The sequence below is a fragment of the Pseudophryne corroboree genome, chromosome 9 (genome assembly GCF_028390025.1).
Source record: "Pseudophryne corroboree isolate aPseCor3 chromosome 9, aPseCor3.hap2, whole genome shotgun sequence".
Taxonomy (NCBI): domain Eukaryota; kingdom Metazoa; phylum Chordata; class Amphibia; order Anura; family Myobatrachidae; genus Pseudophryne; species Pseudophryne corroboree.
Genome location: NC_086452.1, coordinates 250178101 through 250197614, shown reverse-complemented (window position 1 = coordinate 250197614; position 19514 = coordinate 250178101). Strand labels below are relative to the sequence as shown.

The following is a 19514-nucleotide window of genomic DNA, read 5'->3' as shown; positions in this document are numbered from 1 at the left end:
GGAACTTTTGGCAATTAAATCCGCCTTGGAAGAGTGGAGATATCTCTTGGAGGGGGCTAAACATGTGTTTACCATTTACACGGATCACAAAAATTTGTTGTATATCAAATCCGCACAATGCTTGAATCCTCGCCAAGCGAGATGGGCACTTTTCTTTACTCGATTTTCTTTTGTTATCAAGTACCGGGCCGGGACTCTCAATACTAAAGCGGATGCGCTGTCCCGTTCACAGATTTCCACAGACGAGGATGAATCTTTCGAGCAGAGTTTAATTCTAAATCCAATTTCTGTCTCCGCTGCTTTAACTACTCCTGCTCCTCCTCCTGGAAGAATGTCCGTACCAGCTAGATTTCGGCGAAGAATTCTACAGTGGGCCCATAACTCCAAGTTTTCCGGTCATCCTGGTGCCCAGAAGATGTACAAGTTTCTGCAAAGGTCTTACTGGTGGGACACCATGAGGAAAGATGTACAGGATTACGTTAATTCTTGTCCACAGTGTACACAACATAAATCTCCTCGCCTGCCTCCTGCTGGGTTGCTTCGTCCTCTACCTATCCCTGTGAGACCCTGGACTCACATTTCCATGGATTTCATCACTGACTTGCCCTGTTCCAAAGGTTGCAACACCGTCTGGGTGATCGTCGACCGTTTTTCGAAGATGGCACACTTCGTTCTATTGACTGGTCTACCGACAGCTCCGAAACTAGCTCTACTATTCATCCGAGAACATTTTCGGTTGCACGGGTTGCCTCAGGAAATAATCTCTGATCGTGGGGTACAGTTTACCGCGAGGTTTTGGAAAGCCCTCTGCTCGGCCTTACAGATTAAACTTAAGTTTTCATCCACTTATCATCCCCAAACGAATGGACAAACGGAACGAGTCAATCAAGATCTAGAGACTTTCCTTCGACTTTATCTCTCCCCTTCACAGGACAGCTGGGTGGAGTTGTTACCTTGGGCGGAGTTTGCCCATAACCATTCATTTCATTCTTCCACTGGTGAATCTCCATTCTTCGTCAACTATGAGTTCCATCCACGTGTTCCGGAATTACCAAGTCTTCCGATAGAAGGTTCCAGCTGTAACATCCACTCTACTACACTTCGGACGAATTTGGCGTGGGATACATGCTAGTCTTAAAAAAGTCTCTGTCCAATACAAGCTCTACGCCGATAAGAAACGACGAGCCGCTCCTCAATACAGGGTTGGTGATAGGGTATGGCTGTCCACACGTAATCTCCGCTTAAAGGTGCCCACTATGAAGTTTGCTCCAAGATTCATCGGTCCTTACCCTGTGCTACAAGTCCTGAATCCTGTGGTCTGTAAGTTGGGTTTACCTTCTCACCTGCGTATTCCAAATGCCTTCCATGTTTCTCTTCTTCGCCCTCTTGTCCTTAATCGTTTTCATTCAAAATCCTCTAGTTCCACCTCGGTGGAAGCTGAAACAGGAACAGACTTCGAGATCAAAACAATTCTGGACTCTCGTTACCTTCACAAGAATCTGCAATATCTGGTGGTATGGAAAGGGTACGGTCCGGAGGAGAGAAGTTGGATAAAGGCTTCTGAGGTCTCAGCTCCTCGACTAGTCTGGATTTTCCATTCTAGACATCCTACAAAACCGGGGAAGTGTCCAGGGGCCACTCCTAGAGGAGGGGGTACTGTCAGATCCCCGCCGCGGCCGCCGGGCTTGTCCCTCCGAGGCTGCTGGCTGCCCGGGCGGCCGTCCCCGCTGGCGATTTCTGTCGCCCGGCGCTCCGTCCGGCGTCCATAGGGTGGACGTCGCGGGCGCGTCCGACGTCTCCGGGGACGGGTGACGTCATCAGCGCCTCTCCAATCAGGGGCTGGCGGGAAGTACAAATCCAGACGCCGGGCAGAGCTCCGGCGCCTGAGTATCATCGCTACTACCGTACCAGTAATCTCCAGAGCTCCTGTGCTTCCAGCATTCCGTGCTTCCAGCATTCCGTGCATCCAGCATCCTGTGCTTCCAGCGTCCTGTGCTTCCAGCGTCCTGTGCTCCCAGCGTCCTGTGTCTCCGTGCCTCAGCACTCAGCACCTCCGTGCCTCCAGCACCTCCGTGCCTCAGCACTCAGCACCTCCGTGCCTCAGCACTCAGCACCTCCGTGCCTCCAGCACTTCCGTGCCTCAGCACTCAGCACCTCCATGCCTCAGCACTCAGCACCTCCGTGCCTCAGCACCTCCGTCCCTCAGCACCTCCGTGCCTCCAGCACCTCCGTGCCTCAGCACCTCCGTGCCTCCAGCACCTCCGTGCCTCAGCACTCAGCACCTCCGTGCCTCCAGCACCTCCATGCCTCAGCACCTCCGTGCCTCCAGCACCATCGTGCCTCCAAGCATCTCAACGTCTCTAAGCGCCTCAGCGCCTTCAAACACCACAGTACCTCTAGCATTTCAGTGCCTCTAGCACCTCAGTGCCTCCAGCACCTCAACATCGTTCACAGTAAGCTTTTGGTACTCTCCACCAATTCACCAGCACCTTTACAAGTCTTGTTTTTCAGGAAACCTTCAATCATCCACCCGTGCCTCCTGCCTACCGTCCTAATCCTGTATGAGGAAGACCTATATCCGGCCATCTCTACTGCGACCCAGTAGCGGTTCCTCTTCCCGGTCACCGGAAGAAACCCCGAGTCCACAACACTTCCAAACCAGGTCAGTGATAGTATACTCAGGCCACATGAACCCGGGGGATCGGAACACAGAGTCGAGTGCCATCCAAAGTTTGGCTTCCCGAGTTCAGTCTCAAGAGGCGACACAGGGTCAGGTGATGCAATATCTCCAGGAATTGTCCGGCCGATTGGATCAAATTCAAGCATCCTTAGCCTCCGCAATTCCGGCTCCAGTTCCCGTAACTGCTCCAGCTGCTGTTTCCAGTAATGTCCAGCCTCCGGCTGGTACCAGGTCACCTTCAAGCATCCACCCGTGCCTCCTGCCTACCGTCCTAATCCTGTATGAGGAAGACCTACATCCGGCCATCTCTACTGCGACCCAGTAGCGGTTCCTCTTCCCGGTCACCGGAAGAAACCCCGAGTCCACAACACTTCCAAACCAGGTCAGTGATAAACCAGATGTAAATCCCACACAATATTAGAATTCAGAGATCTCGATTACATATATTTGCGCAAATGTATGAATAAGCCCCAAAGCCGCATCAAGGCGTCTCTGTATATTTGGGGTCTATAGCGCTATATCTAGGTGCAGGGTGTGACACCCCAAAACACCAGCATAAGCCAGAAAGTCCCGGGCAACATACCAGTGAAAAAACTATAGTGTTAATAAATTAGTATTTAGGAAGCCGAAGCTATTAAGAAGGCGATACAAAAATGAGATGTAATTAAAATGGAGAAATAGTGTTAAAAGAAATTAGTGTGTGAAAAGTGTTAATAGAATGTAAAGGTATGCCAAACTTAAGCCATCCAGCTCAGCCAGTACAGAGGCACCAAAACGGGGGGGGGGGGGGGGGGGGGGAATGTAAATTAGGGGGCGTGGCCATGCTTACATCATTTTAGTGGGCGGTGTGGCCCACAGACGTTGCTGTAGGGGGCGTCTGTTGCCGGCAGCATCACTGTTGGGGGCGTACCCAGCACCTCCGTCGGTGCTGGACTTCCCCCAGCTCTCTCCCATAGCGTGAATGGATGGCGTGCGCATGCGCACGGCATCTTTACACGCTGGGAGGGTAGGAAGCGGGCGGCTGTTCTAGCAGGGCGCTGCAAAAGGGGCAGGGCAGGTTTTGCCTTTTAAAAAACGGGCAGGGCGCGGCGCCCTGCTAAAACAGCCTACAGTGAACACTAATTATACTGGCCTGAGGAATTGTGCTGGCAGCGATCCTGGGACCCTGACAGGCTTGGAGGTCAGTGTAGGGTGTAGGCGCTGGCTCAGAGTGCCCCTCACAGCACCGCACCATGTACCGCTGAGCCCCGGAGCGCAGTTAGTACTGCGCTCCATACCCTGTTACTGCCATCTTCACACCGGCTCCCCGCTTGCCAGGGGTCCGGTGACTAACTCCCCACATCTTCTGGCTCTGTAAGGTTGTGGCGGCATGCTGCTGAGGTGAGCGATCCCCTCAGGAACTCAGTGTCCTGTCAGCGGAGATAGTGGCTCAGACCCCGCAGGGCGGACACTACTCCCCCCCTTAGTCCCTTGAAGCAGGGAGGCTGTTGCCAGCAGCCTCCCTGTGCCTAAACTCTATTAATAATAATAAAACTAAAAGAACGCCCATGGAGCTCCCCTAGCTGGGACTGGCTCCTCTGGGCACATTTTCTAAACTGAGTCTGTAAGGAGGGGCATAGAGGGAGGGGCCAGTCCACACTCTGAAACTCTTAAAGTGCCCGTGGCTCCTAGTGGACCCGTCTATACCCCATGGTACTAATGTGGACTCCAGCATCCTTTAGGACGTAAGAGAAATAATAGGTATGTATATACATTTTTCTGGTACACAGTCACACACACACAAATCCTGCGTTTGCCCATGGTCGATAATGAACTCTATACATACAGTAAAAATAAATAAATAGATAACAGATAAACATACAAAACCCTCCACTATCCTATAGAACGTGCCAGTGCATAGAGTCTTTTTAGCCCTGCCTAAGCTTTGCGGAGGGACGGGTTCGAGCATGCTGCTGGCAGGATAGTGTCTGCCTAGTGAGAACGCCGGACACTGAGCATGCGTGCAGCGTACTGCAACCATCCCAGGACAGGAGTGGTTTGGAGAAGGGCACTTGTCTACAGCGACTGTGGTAGGAATCCTGAATGGCAAGAAGGACAGAATGATCAGCTGAAGCCGCAGAGCTCCATGATGCCAGCGGAGGTAAGTGCTGCTGCTAGGGGATCAGGGCATATAGAGTACTGTATATAGAGTTTGTAGAGTATATAGTGTTTGTAGAACGCATTAGTATAATGGGATCTGTTCTTGTTCTTGAAATGGCTGGGCTGCTACGGTATCAAATTGAACTCTGGACTGCAGTTGTGTCTATAAGGAGAGAGCAGTATATCTCTTTACTCAGGTTAGGAAAACAGTCAAATCGCAATAATTACGCATCTACTACTCGGAAATATTGCAGATGACCCTATGTGAGATACAGGTAGTAACTGCTGACCAAGGTGACTCATCGGACTCACAAAGGACTACACAGTAACATATGATACAGCAGTACAACACTGCTGCTCAGGTGACCGATATTTTAATGATCAAATATATACATCTGGATATATGTGAGGTAAAGCTGTGATTGTGGAGGCAGATTCCTTTACAGACTGCAGGCTGTAATTCTGTGAGGTTGGTATCCGCAGACTACATTACATGGCTGATAACACAGAACATTACACTAGGACACCCCACAAGACGGGACAGCCCCCGGACGCACCACAAGCACCACAGTGGCAGAGGTTGCTGCAGGGAGCCGGTCCGGTGTTTTGGTCTCTGGACAGTTTTTACTAGTGATGAGCGGGTTCGGTTTCTCGGAAACCGAACCCCCCCGAACTTCACCCTTTTTACACGGGTCCGAGGCAGGTTCGAACCTTCCCGCCGTGCTCGGCTAACCCGAGCGCGCCCGAACGTCATCATCCCGCTGTCGGATTCTCGCGAGATTCGGATTCTCTATAAGCAGCCGCGCGTCGCCGCCATTTTCACTCGTGCATTGGAGATGATAGGGAGAGGACGTGGCTGGTGTCCTCTCCATTTATTGTTTAAGTTGATTGGTTTATTGCTTAATTGTGGGGAGGACTGGGGAGCAGCTGTTAGGAGGAGTACAGTGCAGAGTTTTGCTGATAAGTGACCACCAGTTTTTATCCGTTCTCTGCCTGAAAAAAACGCTCCATACCATATCTGTGCTCAGTGTGCTGCATAATATATCTGTGCTGAGTGCTCACACTGCTTAACTGTGGGGACTGGGGAGCAGCTATAGCAGGAGTACAGTGCAGAGTTTTGCTGACAGCAGGGACGTGCAGTCAGGGGAGGCAGTGCCTCCCCTGTCATTAATGAGTAAAATAATACAAAGAAGATACTTATGACACATAAGTATCTTCTTTATTATTTTACCTATCATTATATGTGTTAAAATCAGTTTGGGAGGCACCGATCGTGGTGCCTCCCGTAGTGATTGGGAAAGGTATGTGGAGCGGGGGGCGGGCGCAGGCGGGCCCTAGCAATGGGCTGGAAAAGCCCATTGAAATAACATGGGAAAGCGGCACCATTAGTGGTGCCGCTTTCCTACAGGGACGTGCTTTCAACCTATGAAAGCACGTCCCTGTGAGTGAAGCCACAGTGATTGGCCAGCGGATCCGTCACTGGATCCGCTGTCAATCACTGTGTGGGCGTCGGTACCAGCGGAGGTGCGGGCGGCGGAGGTGCGGGATGCGGCGGGCCGGGCGGCGGAGGTGCTGGCGGCGGAGAGGCGGGCGGCGGTAGCGGCGGCGGGACGCGGCTTTCAGGCTCCTTGTGCAGAGTTTGGCAGCGGAAGCGGTACCCATTTCAAAAATGGCGCCTCAGCGTCATTTTTGAAATTCAAGATGGCTGCCGCGAGCCAATCATGGCTCGCCGCGTCATCGCCCCGCCCCCTCCCGCTGACTTATATAAGTCGGCGCGAGGCAGCGGCTGTCAGTCCGACGGCGGAGGAGGAGCGGAGAAGAGCTCCTAAAGACTGATGACGCCGTGGAAGTCCTGGATGGGCGGCGGCTATGCAAAAGAGCTTAGCAGCCGCCGCCCACCAGGTGAAGATGCTGGAAGTCCTGGGAAGGCGGCGGCCATGCAAAAGAGCTTAAAGGCCGCCGCCTCCCAGGTGAAGACGTCGTGGAAGTCCTGGATGGGCGGCGGCTATACAAAAGAGCTTAGCAGCCGCCGTCCACCAGGTGAAGACGCCGGAGGAAGACCCCAGAAGCCCTGGGGAGGTGGCGCCCCCCCAGGTGAAGACGCCGGAAGCCCTGGGAAGGCGGCGGCCATGCAAAAGAGCTTAAAGGCCGCCGCCCCCAGGTGAAGACCCAGTTTAATAAAGGATTTTTTAAAGAATGTGTCGTGTGTTTTTTTCAATATTTTCTTTACAGGTGGACTACAGGTGCCAGCGGGCCCTTTATGTCCGGGCATGCTGGCACTTGTGGTTCTCCAAGTGCCAGCATGCTGGGGCAGGCTTGCTGGGACCTGTAGGCCACCTGTAAAGAACAATATTACTATTCTTTGCAGGTGGACTACAGGTGCCAGCGGGCCCTTTATGTTCGGGCATGCTGGTACTTGTGGTTCTCCAAGTGCCAGCATGCTGGGGCAGGCTTGCTGTGATCTGTAGGCCACCTGTAAAGAACAGTATTAGCATACAATGAACCCCGCACCCACCGCCACCAGGGGTGCGGGGCATAGCACTGGGCTATCAGCCCAGTGCTGGTTGTTGCTCGGGAGGGGGGACCCCATTTTGATGTTTTGGGGCCCCACTTTCCGAGGAATTCCAGCCCTGGGCTGACTGGTTTGGGGGGTGTTTAATGGCATGGCAGGGGGACCCCACACTGAGTGTCTCCCCTGCTATGGCATTATCCCCCCTGGCTGGTTCTGCCTGGTGCTGGTTTTAGTGGTGTGGGGGGACTGCACTTTTTTTTTTTTCGGTGGGGGGGGAAGGGGTGTTTAGCTGCAGTGCCTCCCCAGGCCCTGACCTCACCGCACGTCACTGGCTGACAGTGACCACCAGTATACGTTGTCTGCCTGAAAAACACTCCATATCTGTGCTCAGTGTGCTGCTTTATTGTGGGGACTGGGGATTAATTAATTATATAATTAATATTATATAGGAGGAGTACAGTGCAGAGTGCACTGCTGTACCTACCTCTGTGTCGTCATCCATTAAGTATACTATCCATCTACATTCTATACCTGTGGTGCATTTTAGTTTTGCAGTTTGCTGACACAGTGTCCACCAGTATACTATATATAGCAGTACGGTAGGCCACTGCTGTACCTACCTCTGTGTCGTCATCCATTAAGTATACTATCCATCTACATTCTATACCTGTGGTGCATTTTAGTTTTGCAGTTTGCTGACAGTGTCCACCAGTATAGTATATATAGCAGTACGGTAGGCCACTGCTGTACCTACCTCTGTGTCGTCATCCATTAAGTATACTATCCATCTACATTCTATACCTGTGGTGCATTTTAGTTTTGCAGTTTGCTGACAGTGTCCACCAGTATACTATATATAGCAGTATGGTAGGCCACTGCTGTACCTACCTCTGTGTCGTCATCCATTAAGTATACTATCCATCTACATTCTATACCTGTGGTGCATTTTAGTTTTGTAGTTTGCTGACACAGTGACCACCAGTATACTATATATAGCAGTACGGTAGGCCACTGCTGTACCTACCTCTGTCGTCATCCATTAAGTATACTATCCATCTACATTCTATACCTGTGGTGCATTTTAGTTTTGCAGTTTGCTGACAGTGTGCACCAGTATACTATATATAGCAGTACGGTAGGCCACTGCTGTACCTACCTCTGTGTCGTCATCCATTAAGTATACTATCCATCTACATTCTATACCTGTGGTGCATTTTAGTTTTGCAGTTTGCTGACACAGTGACCACCAGTATACTATATATAGCAGTACGGTAGGCCATTGCTGTACCTACCTCTGTGTCGTCATCCATTAAGTATACTATCCATCTACATTCTATACCTGTGGTGCATTTTAGTTTTGCAGTTTGCTGACAGTGTCCACCAGTATACTATATATAGCAGTACGGTATGCCACTGCTGTACCTACCTCTGTGTCGTCATCCATTAAGTATACTATCCATCTACATTCTATACCTGTGGTGCATTTTAGTTTTGCAGTTTGCTGACACAGTGACCACCAGTATACTATATATAGCAGTACGGTAGGCCACTGCTATACCTACCTCTGTGTCGTCATCCATTAAGTATACTATCCAATATCCATCTACATTCTATACCTGTGGTGCATTTTAGTTTTGCAGTTTGCTGACAGTGTCCACCAGTATACTATATATAGCAGTACGGTAGGCCACTGCTGTACCTACCTCTGTGTCGTCATCCATTAAGTATACTATCCATCTACATTCTATACCTGTGGTGCATTTTAGTTTTGCAGTTTGCTGACAGTGTCCACCAGTATACTATATATAGCAGTACGGTAGGCCACTGCTGTACCTACCTCTGTGTCGTCATCCATTAAGTATACTATCCATCTACATTCTATACCTGTGGTGCATTTTAGTTTTGCAGTTTGCTGACAGTGTCCACCAGTATACTATATATAGCAGTACGGTAGGCCACTGCTGTACCTACCTCTGTGTCGTCATCCATTAAGTATACTATCCATCTACATTCTATATCTGTGGTGCATTTTAGTTTTGCAGTTTGCTGACACAGTAACCACCAGTATACTATATATAGCAGTACGGTAGGCCACTGCTGTACCTACCTCTGTGTCGTCATCCATTAAGTATACTATCCATCTACATTCTATACCTGTGGTGCATTTCAGTTGTGCGCAGTAAATATAGTAGTAGGCCATTGCTATTGATACTGGCATTTAATTCCACACATTAAAAAATGGAGAACAAAAATGTGGAGGCTAAAATAGGGAAAGATCAAGATCCACTTCCACCTCATGCTGAAGCTGCTGCCACTAGTCATGGCCGAGATGATGAAATGCCATCAACGTAGTCTGCCAAGGCCGATGCCCAATGTCATAGTAGAGAGCATGTAAAATCCAAAACACAAAAGTTGAGTAAAATTACCCAAAAATCAAAATTAAAAGCGACTGAGGAGAAGCGTAAACTTGCCAATATGCCATTTACGACACGGAGTGGCAAGGAACGGCTGAGGCCCTGGCCTATGTTCATTGCTAGTGGTTCAGCTTCACATGAGGATGGAAGCACTCATCCTCTCGCTAGAAAAAAGAAAAGACTTAAGCTGGTAAAAGCACAGCAAAGAACTGTGCGTTCTTCTAAATCACAAATCCCCAAGGAGAGTCCAATTGTGTCGGTTGCGATGCCTGACCTTCCCAACACTGGACAGGAAGAGCTTGCGCCTTCCACCATTTGCACGCCCCCTGCAAGTGCTGGAAGGAGCACCCGCAGTCCAGTTCCTGATAGTCAAATTGAAGATGTCACTGTTGAAGTACACCAGGATGAGGATATGGGTGTTGCTGGCGCTGGGGAGGAAATTGACATGGAGGATTCTGGTGGTGAGGTGGTTTGTTTAAGTCAGGCACCCGGGGAGACACCTGTTGTCCGTGGGAGGAATATGGCCATTGACATGCCTGGTCAAAATACAAAAAAAATCAGCTCTTCGGTGTGGAATTATTTCAACACAAATGCGGACAACAGGTGTCAAGCCGTGTGTTGCCTTTGTCAAGCTGTAATAAGTAGGGGTAAGGACGTTAACCACCTCGGAACATCCTCCCTTATACGTCACCTGCAGCGCATTCATCATAAGTCAGTGACAAGTTCAAAAACTTTGGGCGACAGCGGAAGCAGTCCACTGACCTCTAAATCCCTTCCTCTTGTAACCAAGCTCCTGCAAACCACACCACCAACTCCCTCAGTGTCAATTTCCTCCTTACCCAGGAAAGCCAATAGTCCTGCAGGCCATGTCACTGTCAAGTCTGACGAGTCCTCTCCTGTCTGGGATTCCTCCGATGCATTCTTGAGTGTAACGCCTACTGCTGCTGGCGCTGCTGTTGTTGCTGCTGGGAGTCAATCGTCATCCAAGAGGGGAAGTCGGAAGACCACTTGTACTACTTCCAGTAAGCAATTGACTGTCCAATAGTCCTTTGCGAGGAAGATGAAATATCACAGCAGTCATCCTGCTGCAAAGCAGATAACTCAGGCCTTGGCAGCCTGGGCGGTGAGAAACGCGGTTCCGGTATCCATCGTTAATTCAGAGGCAACTATAGACTTGATTGAGGTACTGTGTCCCCGGTACCAAATACCATCTAGGTTCTATTTCTCTAGGCAGGCGATACCGAAAATGTACACAGACCTCAGAAAAAGACTCACCAGTGTCCTAAAAAATGCAGTTGTACCCAATGTCCACTTAACCACGGACATGTGGACAAGTGGAGCAGGGCAGACTCAGGACTATATGACTGTGACAGCCCACTGGGTAGATGTATTGCCTCCCGCAGCAAGAACAGCAGTGGCGGCACCAGTAGCAGCATCTCGCAAACGCCAACTCGTTCCTAGGCAGGCTACGCTTTGTATCACCGCTTTCCAGAATAGGCACACAGCTGACAACCTCTTACGGCAACTGAGGAAGATCATCGCAGAATGGCTTACCCCAATTGGACTCTCCTGGGGATTTGTGACATCGGACAATACCAGCAATATTGTGCGTGCATTACATCTGGGCAAATTCCAGCACGTCCCATGTTTTGCACATACATTGAATTTGGTGGTGCAGAATTATTTAAAAAACGACAGGGGCGTGCAAGAGATGCTGTCGGTGGCCCGAAGAATTGCGGGCCACTTTCGGCATTTAGGCACCCCGTACAGAAGACTGGAGCAATACAAAAACATTCCTGAACCTGCCCTGCCATCATCTGAAGCAAGAGGTGGTAACGAGGTGGAATTCAACCCTCTATATGCTTCAGAGGATGGAGGAGCTGCAAAAGGCCATTCAAGCCTATACATCTGCCCACGATATAGGCAAAGGAGGGGGAATGCACCTGACTCAAGCGCAGTGGAGAATGATTTCAACGTTGTGCAAGGTTCTGCAACCCTTTGAACTTGCCACACGTGAAGTCAGTTCAGACACTGCCAGCCTGAGTCAGGTCATTCCCCTCATCAGGCTTTTGCAGAAGAAGCTGGAGACATTGAAGGAGGAGCTAAAACAGAGCGATTCCGCTAGGCATGTGGGACTTGTGGATGGAGCCCTTAGTTCGCTTAACCAGGATTCACGGGTGGTCAATCTGGTGAAATCAGAGCACTACATTTTGGCCACCGTGCTCGATCCTAGATTTAAAACCTACGTTGTATCTCTCTTTCCGGCAGACACAAGTCTGCAGAGGTTCAAAGACCTGCTGGTGAGAAAATTGTCAAGTCAAGCGGAACGTGACCCGTCACCATCTCCTCCTTCACATTCTCCCGCAACTGGGGGTGCGAGGAAAAGGCTAAGAATTCCGAGCCCACCCGCTGGCGGTGATGCAGGGCAGTCTGGAGCGAGTGCTGACATCTGGTCCGGACTGAAGGACCTGCCAACGATTACTGACATGTCGTCTACTGTCACTGCATATGATTCTCTCACTATTGAAAGAATGGTGGAGGATTATATGAGTGACCGCATCCAAGTAGGCACGTCAGACAGTCCGTACGTATACTGGCAGGAAAAAGAGCAATTTGGAGGCCCTTGCAGAAACTGGCTTTATTCTACCTAAGTTGCCCTCCCTCCAGTGTGTACTCCGAAAAAGTGTTTAGTGCAGCCGCTCACCTTGTCAGCAATCGGCGTACGAGGTTACTTCCAGAAAATGTGGAGAAGATGATGTTCATTAAAATGAATTATAATCAATTCCTCCGTGGAGACATTCACCAGCAGCAATTGCCTCCAGAAAGTACACGGGGACCTGAGATGGTGGATTCCAGTGGGGACGAATTAATAATCTGTGAGGAGGGGGATGTACACAGTGAAAGGGGTGAGGAATCGGAGGATGATGATGAGGTGGACATCTTGCCTCTGTAGAGCCAGTTTGTGCAAGGAGAGATTGATTGCTTCTTTTTTGGTGGGGGCCCAAACCAACCAGTCATTTCAGTCACAGTCGTGTGGCAGACCCTGTCACTGAAATGATGGGTTCGTTAAAGTGTGCATGTCCTGTTTATACAACATAAGGGTGGGTGGGAGGGCCCAAGGACAATTCCATCTTGCACCTCTTTTATCTTTCATTTTTCTTTTCATCATGTGCTGTATGGGGACAATTTTTTTGAAGGGCCATCCTGCCTGACACTGCAGTGCCACTCCTAGATGGGCCAGGTGTTTGTGTCGGCCACTTGTGTCGCTTAGCTTAGTCACACAGCCACCTTGGTGCGCCTCTTTTTTTCTTTGCATCATGTGCTGTTTGGGGAGTATTTTTTTGAAGGGCCATCCTGCCTGACACTGCAGTGCCACTCCTAGATGGGCCAGGTGTTTGTGTCGGCCACTTGTGTCGCTTACCTTAGTCACACAGCCACCTTGGTGCGCCTCTTTTTTCTTTGCATCATGTGCTGTTTGGGGACAATTTTTTTGAAGGGCCATCCTGCCTGACACTGCAGTGCCACTCCTAGATGGGCCAGGTGTTTGTGTCGGCCACTTGTGTCGCTTAGCTTAGTCACACAGCCACCTTGGTGCGCCTCTTTTTTTCTTTGCATCATGTGCTGTTTGGGGACAATTTTTTTGAAGGGCCATCCTGCCTGACACTGCAGTGCCACTCCTAGATGGGCCAGGTGTTTGTGTCGGCCACTTGTGTCGCTTAGCTTAGTCACACAGCCACCTTGGTGCGCCTCTTTTTTCTTTGCATCATGTGCTGTTTGGGGACAATTTTTTGGAAGGGCCATCCTGTCTTGATTGACACTGCAGTGCCACTCCTAGATGGGCCAGGTGTTTGTGTCGGCCACTTGTGTCGCTTAGCTTAGTCACACAGCGACCTTGGTGCGCCTCTTTTTTTCTTTGCATCATGTGCTGTTTGGGGACAATTTTTTTGAAGGGCCATCCTGCCTGACACTGCAGTGCCACTCCTAGATGGGCCAGGTGTTTGTGTCGGCCACTTGTGTCGCTTAGCTTAGTCATCCAGCGACCTCGGTGCAAATTTTAGGACTAAAAATAATATTGTGAGGTGTGAGATGTTCAGAATAGACTGGAAATGAGTGGAAATTATGGTTATTGAGGTTAATAATACTATGGGATCAAAATAACCCCCAAATTCTATGATTTAAGCTTTTTTTTAGGTTTTTTTTTTAAAAAAACACCCGAATCCAAAACACACCTGAATCCGACAAAAAATTTTCAGTGAGGTTTTGCCAATACGCGTTCGAATCCAAAACACGGCCGCGGAACCGAACCCAAAACCAAAACACAAAACGCGAAAAATTTCCGGTGCACATCACTACTAAATAACACTCACCAGCGCAGCTGCACCCATTTGTTTTTTGTTCTAACTAATCCCTGTCCAGTAAGGTAAATGGATTATAGTAGATTGCTGCAGGCCGCAGATTATATTTTTCAGTGACGTGCGGTGGGGTGAGGCAGAGCGTGTAAACCAGAGTTTTGACTATATACAATTTCTGCTGCGGGGTACACTGGGCTCCACAAGGATTCACATCGGGGTGTAGAGTAGGATCTTGATCCGAGGCACCAACAGGCTCAAAGCTTTTGACTGTTCCCAAGATGCTCAGCGCCGCCTCCTCTATAACCCCCGCCTCCATGCACAGTGAGCTCAGTTTGTAAGTTGGTGCCATGCAGTATGCAGGCACTTTACAAGGGGCTGCCTCAGGCAGCCTATTCAGAGCTTCATTTTGAAAGAAAAAGAAGATTCTTGTCAGAATACTACAGGGCTGCAGCAAGAATAGTCAGACAGACTTCCCTGCGTGCAGCTCCGTCACCCCCAGCGGCGCTGTATACTCCCGCACCCTGGTTGCCGGGTCACTGCAGTGGAGGCTCCGGTTATCTTCTCACGGGTCAGTCACACACACGCCGACCTCCCGGATCGCGGGGCCGCTGACAAGGGGGAGGTAAGGGGCTTCTGTGCCTGCACTTTACCGCGATCCAGCGCGCAGGGTCGTTCATGGGCACAGGTCAGGGTTTTTTTTCTCTATATTTACCCCGATTTTAGCCCGCTGTACCTGGTGGGGATGCCAGCAGGGGGAGCAGGTCGGACCTGAGGCCCTTCCCCCCAGTCCCAGGGTGCCATTTCAGCAATGTTCCCGCCCTGGAGCTGCATATCTCTCCCTCACTCCTGACCAGCGGCCATCATAGACTGAGCTGTGCTGTTTCTAGGACTGCTGGGGCAAATCCTCCTCTGTGGAACCGCCTGACTGCCAGTGCTGTGCTTCATACAGGACACTTTAGTATTCTACCTGTCACTGGGACAGTGTTAGTTAAGAAAGAGTGCATACATTCAGGGTTGTGTGGTACAAGCACCCTGTGATATACATCCAGTGTTTACTGTGCACTGTTATATCTATTGTTAACACATATAGCCATACTGAGTATTACTTTGTATTGCTAGTCCAGTGCAGTTTATGGTGCATAATTTCTGCATGGTACGTTTGTGACTATATCTGTGTGTGTGCATGTAGCTGCTGCATGGTTGCCTTATTACAGGGTATTTCACTCAGTGTGCTTTTCCTATATTGCTATACCTGAGGGGGCCAAGTGTTTCAGGTTATTCTTTCTGATTAATATAGGATTGTATCACAAGATATACTGATGGTGTATTTTTACTTGTGATTTATAGTCACCATATAATCTATATCTCCTGAACTCACAGTCTGTGCTATCATAGGCACGCTTTACTGAGAGTTCTTGATAGGTATAGTGCTGCTACACTTTGCACCAGGTTGCCCATTATTGTGCACACTACTATGTCTGCTTCACATAGCAACGACGCTGGGGCCTCTCCCACACTGCATGGTAGTGAGGCCACGGATGTAACAGAGGATAATATGGCAGCTGAGAGTTCAGGATCAGGGGGTTCCTTACCCCCCAGTGGGTCGGTAGCACCTGGGGCATCCCAAGACCCACCTTGGACTACATTTTCCACGTTGTTAAACACGCTTGTAACTAAATTGATGCCCTCTGTGGGACCACCTGTGCCACGGTAACAGTTTATGGTCCCTGCTGTTAACCCGACATGGGCAGATCAGCTTTCTATTCAGTTGCAGCATTTGAACCGATCTATGACTAAATCAAAGTGTCACTCTCACCCGCCTAAGATTAAGTTGTCTTCTAAATGGGCCATTACCTCCTCCCAATCCACTGCTACTCCAGACACGTCCTCTGACGAGGACGGTGCATTTACTGACCCCACAGACACTGACACAGATGTTTCTGATGGGGATGGGAAGTCATTGGTGGATGTCCTGGATCTGATTGAAGCAAACAGGCTCATTCTTCAGGTGTCTGATGATCCTGAGCCTGAGGCTGTGTCCAAGAAACCGGATAGGTTTAAACGTAAGAAGGTGGTTAAACAAGTTTTACCTCATTCTGAACACCTGGTTGACATACCTCAGGAATCCTGGGAAAATCCAGGGACAAAATTCACACCGAATAAGAGACTGTTCGCTTGCTATCCTCTCTCTGCGGAGGTCTGTAAAAATTGGGATACTCCTCCGCCTGTAGATTCTTATGTGGCGCGTATGGTTGTTTCCACTGATCTGCCAGTAACTACCGTCACCTCTCTGAAGGAACCAACGGATAGACATGTGGAGGGCTGTTTAAAAGCGATTTATACCCTAACGGGGGCTGTGCATAGGCCAACTATTGCAGCAACTTGGGCTGCTGAAGCTGTTGAGGCGTGGGCTCAGGAGCTTGAGGCGGAACTGCCTTCCAACACATCTGAGCATGCTCCGCAATGTCTCTCGTATATTACCACGGCTTCTCTGTACCTTAAGAAGGCGGCCTCCGATGCCGGGATGTTTGCGGCCAAGGCTGCTACTACGTCCGTCTTGGCCAGACGTATCCTTTGGTTGAGATCCTGGTCGGTGGATATGGATTCCAAGAAAACCCTGGAGGTGCTTCCTTTCAATGGAGACATTCTCTTTGGAGAAGACCTCAATAAGATTGTGGCTGATCTAGCTACGGCTAAGACAGCTTGCCTACCTAGTACGGCTCCTTCAGCGCAGAAGGCTAAAAGTACTTTCCCTTGGCCCTTTCATCCTCTAGGAAAAGCAAAAGGTCAGGCGTACCCAAAGCAAGCTTGTGCTTCCAGACCTGCCAAGCCCAGACCAAAGCGTGCCTGGGCCACCCGTCAGCCAGCTTCCAAAACTGACAAGCCTGCCGCATGACGGGGCGGGCCTCCCTCTGGTGGATCCCAAAGTGGGGGGCCAACTTCTAGTTTTTGCCCAGGAATGGTTAAAGACCATTCAGATGCCTGGACGAGGGAAGTTGTCGCTCGAGGTTATGCCATACCCTTCAAGAATCGTTCCCCGCAGCGATTTTGCCTGACAGATGTGCCTCTGGATTCGGCAAAAGCAAACATGTTGCACTAGGTAGTACATTCCCTCCTGGCCACAGGAGTGGTAGTACAGGTGCCTCTGGCTCATAGAGGCAAGGGGTACTATTCACCACTGTTTCTAGTCCCGAAACCGAACGGGTCCTCGCGGCCCATTCTCAATCTGAAGTCCTTGAAAAAGCATGTGCGGATCTCCAAGTTTTGTATGGAAACGCTGCACTCTATTGTTCTGGCCATGGAGTCTGGGGACTATATGGTCTCCCTGGACATTCAGGATGCCTACCTACATATTCCTATTGTGGTATCTCATCAGCAGTACCTGCGGTTTGCGGTGGGCAACCTTCATTACCAATTTCGGGCATTACCCTTTGGTTTGACAACGGCTCTGCGAGTTTTCACCAAAGTTATGGCAGTCATGACGGCTACACTCTGCCGTCAAGGGGTCAGGATTCTACCGTACTTGGACGATTTGTTGATCCTGGCAAATTCCCCAGAACTTCTCCTGTGTCATCTCGATCTGACGGTCCAGTGCATGAAAGCCCACGGGTGGCTGATCAACTGGAAGAAATCCTTCCTAGTTCCTGCTCGGATCATGTTACATCTGGGAGCGTTATTGGACACTCAAAACCAATAGTTGTTCCTGTCTCAGGAGAAAGTCCTGAAGCTTCAGGACAGGATTTGATGCTCCCTATCTCGTCCGCAAGTGTCGATACATTCGGCAGTGCAAGTGCTGGGTCTCATGGTGTCGACTTTCGACATGGTGGAGTATGCTCAATTTCACTCTCGCCCTCTGCAGAAGTTAATTCTGACCAAGTGGGATGGCCTGCCTCACCGGATCAGATCTCACTTGATCTCCTTGTCTCCGGAGGTCCGCCTGTCACTGAGCTGGTGACTTCAGGACCAACAAGTGAGCAGAGGCCGTCCCTTCTGGATATCCGACTGGGTCCTTCTGACAACGGATGCCAGTCTGAGAGGTTGGGGGCGCGGTGTTTGAACAACACTCTCTTCAGGGTCGGTGGACCAAGGAGGAGTCTCTGCTCCCGATAAATATTCTGGAACTGCGGGCAGTGTTCAACGCATTGAAAATGGCCCAGCATCTAATACAGAACAGACCTGTTCAGGTACAGTCAGACAACGCCACCACGGTGGCGTACATAAATCATCAAGGCGGTACTCGAAGCCGCATGGCAATGAGGGAAGTATCATGGATTCTTCAATGGGCAGAGCACCATCTGCCGGCCATATCCGCAGTGTTCATTCCGGGCGTCCTGAACTGGGAAGCGGACTATCTCAGTCATCAGGACGTACATGCAGGAGAGTGGAGCCTCCATCCGGAGGTTTTTCAACTTCTAGTGGACACGTGGGACCTTCCAGATGTGGATCTGATGGCGTCTCGACACAATCACAAGGTTCTGGTCTTCGGATACTCAAGCTGCGTTCGTGGATGCTCTGGCAATTCCATGGAACTTTCAGCTACCGTACGTGTTCCCTCCAGTGTCACTCCTGCCCAGAGTAATACGGAAGTTCAAGCAAGAAGGAGGAAACCTGCTTCTGGTCGCTCCAGCGTGGACCAGATGGCACTGGTTCTCCGATCTACTGGGTCTCTCGTGGGATCGTCCCCTTCTACTTCCACAACGACCTGACCTCCTAGTTCAGGGCCCTTGTGTTTACCAGGATTTGGCCCGTCTGGCTTTGACGGCATGGCCCTTGAGGCTTCCGTCCTGAGGGCCATGGGTTTTTCTGAGGCGGTCGTTCAAACTATGGCTTCTGCAAGGATCTACCATAGGGTCTGGAATGCTTACTTTACTTGGTGTGCATCTCACAATCATGACGTTTTCGTATGGCCAAACTATTGGCTTTTCTACAACAGGGCCTAGACTTAGGCTAGCGTCTGGCCTCCCTAAAGGTTCACATCTCTGCCTTGTCGGGTTGGTTTCAAAGAAAAATTGCTGCCCTGCCTGATGTCCATACATTCACTCAGGGTGTGTTGCGGATTCGGCCTCCTTTTGTGCCACCTGTGGCCCCATGGGACTTGTCGTGGTTTTGGAGGCCTTGCAAGTGTCTCCGTTTGATCCTCTTGCCTCTGCTGACCTTAAGTGACTTTCCCTTAAAGTCCTTTTCTTGCTGGCGATTGCTTCAGCTAGAAGGGTCTCGACCTTGGGTGCCTTATCCTGTAAGTCTCCCTATTTGATTTTTCACCGTGACCGGGCGGTTCTTAGAACGCGGCCATGTTATTTACCTAAGGTGGTGTCTTCCTTCCACCTTAACCAGGAGATTGTGGTTCCGGCCTTTAATTCTCCTGATTTGTCTTCCGAAGAGCAATCTTTGGATGTGGTATGGGCTCTCCGTATCTA

General features: G+C 50.1%; 1 protein-coding gene across 3 annotated transcripts in view; it reads left to right on the top strand.

The window, feature by feature from the left end:
• Positions 1 to 4695: 4695 nt before the first annotated feature.
• The window catches only part of LOC134957945 (beta-1,3-galactosyltransferase 2-like), a 492768-nt gene continuing 477949 nt past the window's right edge, over positions 4696 to 19514 (top strand). For all 3 annotated transcript variants that reach the window (XR_010186808.1, XR_010186809.1, XM_063940198.1), the window contains exon 1: positions 4696 to 4820. The gene's annotated coding sequence lies outside the window, so the exon portion shown is untranslated. The remainder of the gene's footprint in view (positions 4821 to 19514) is intronic.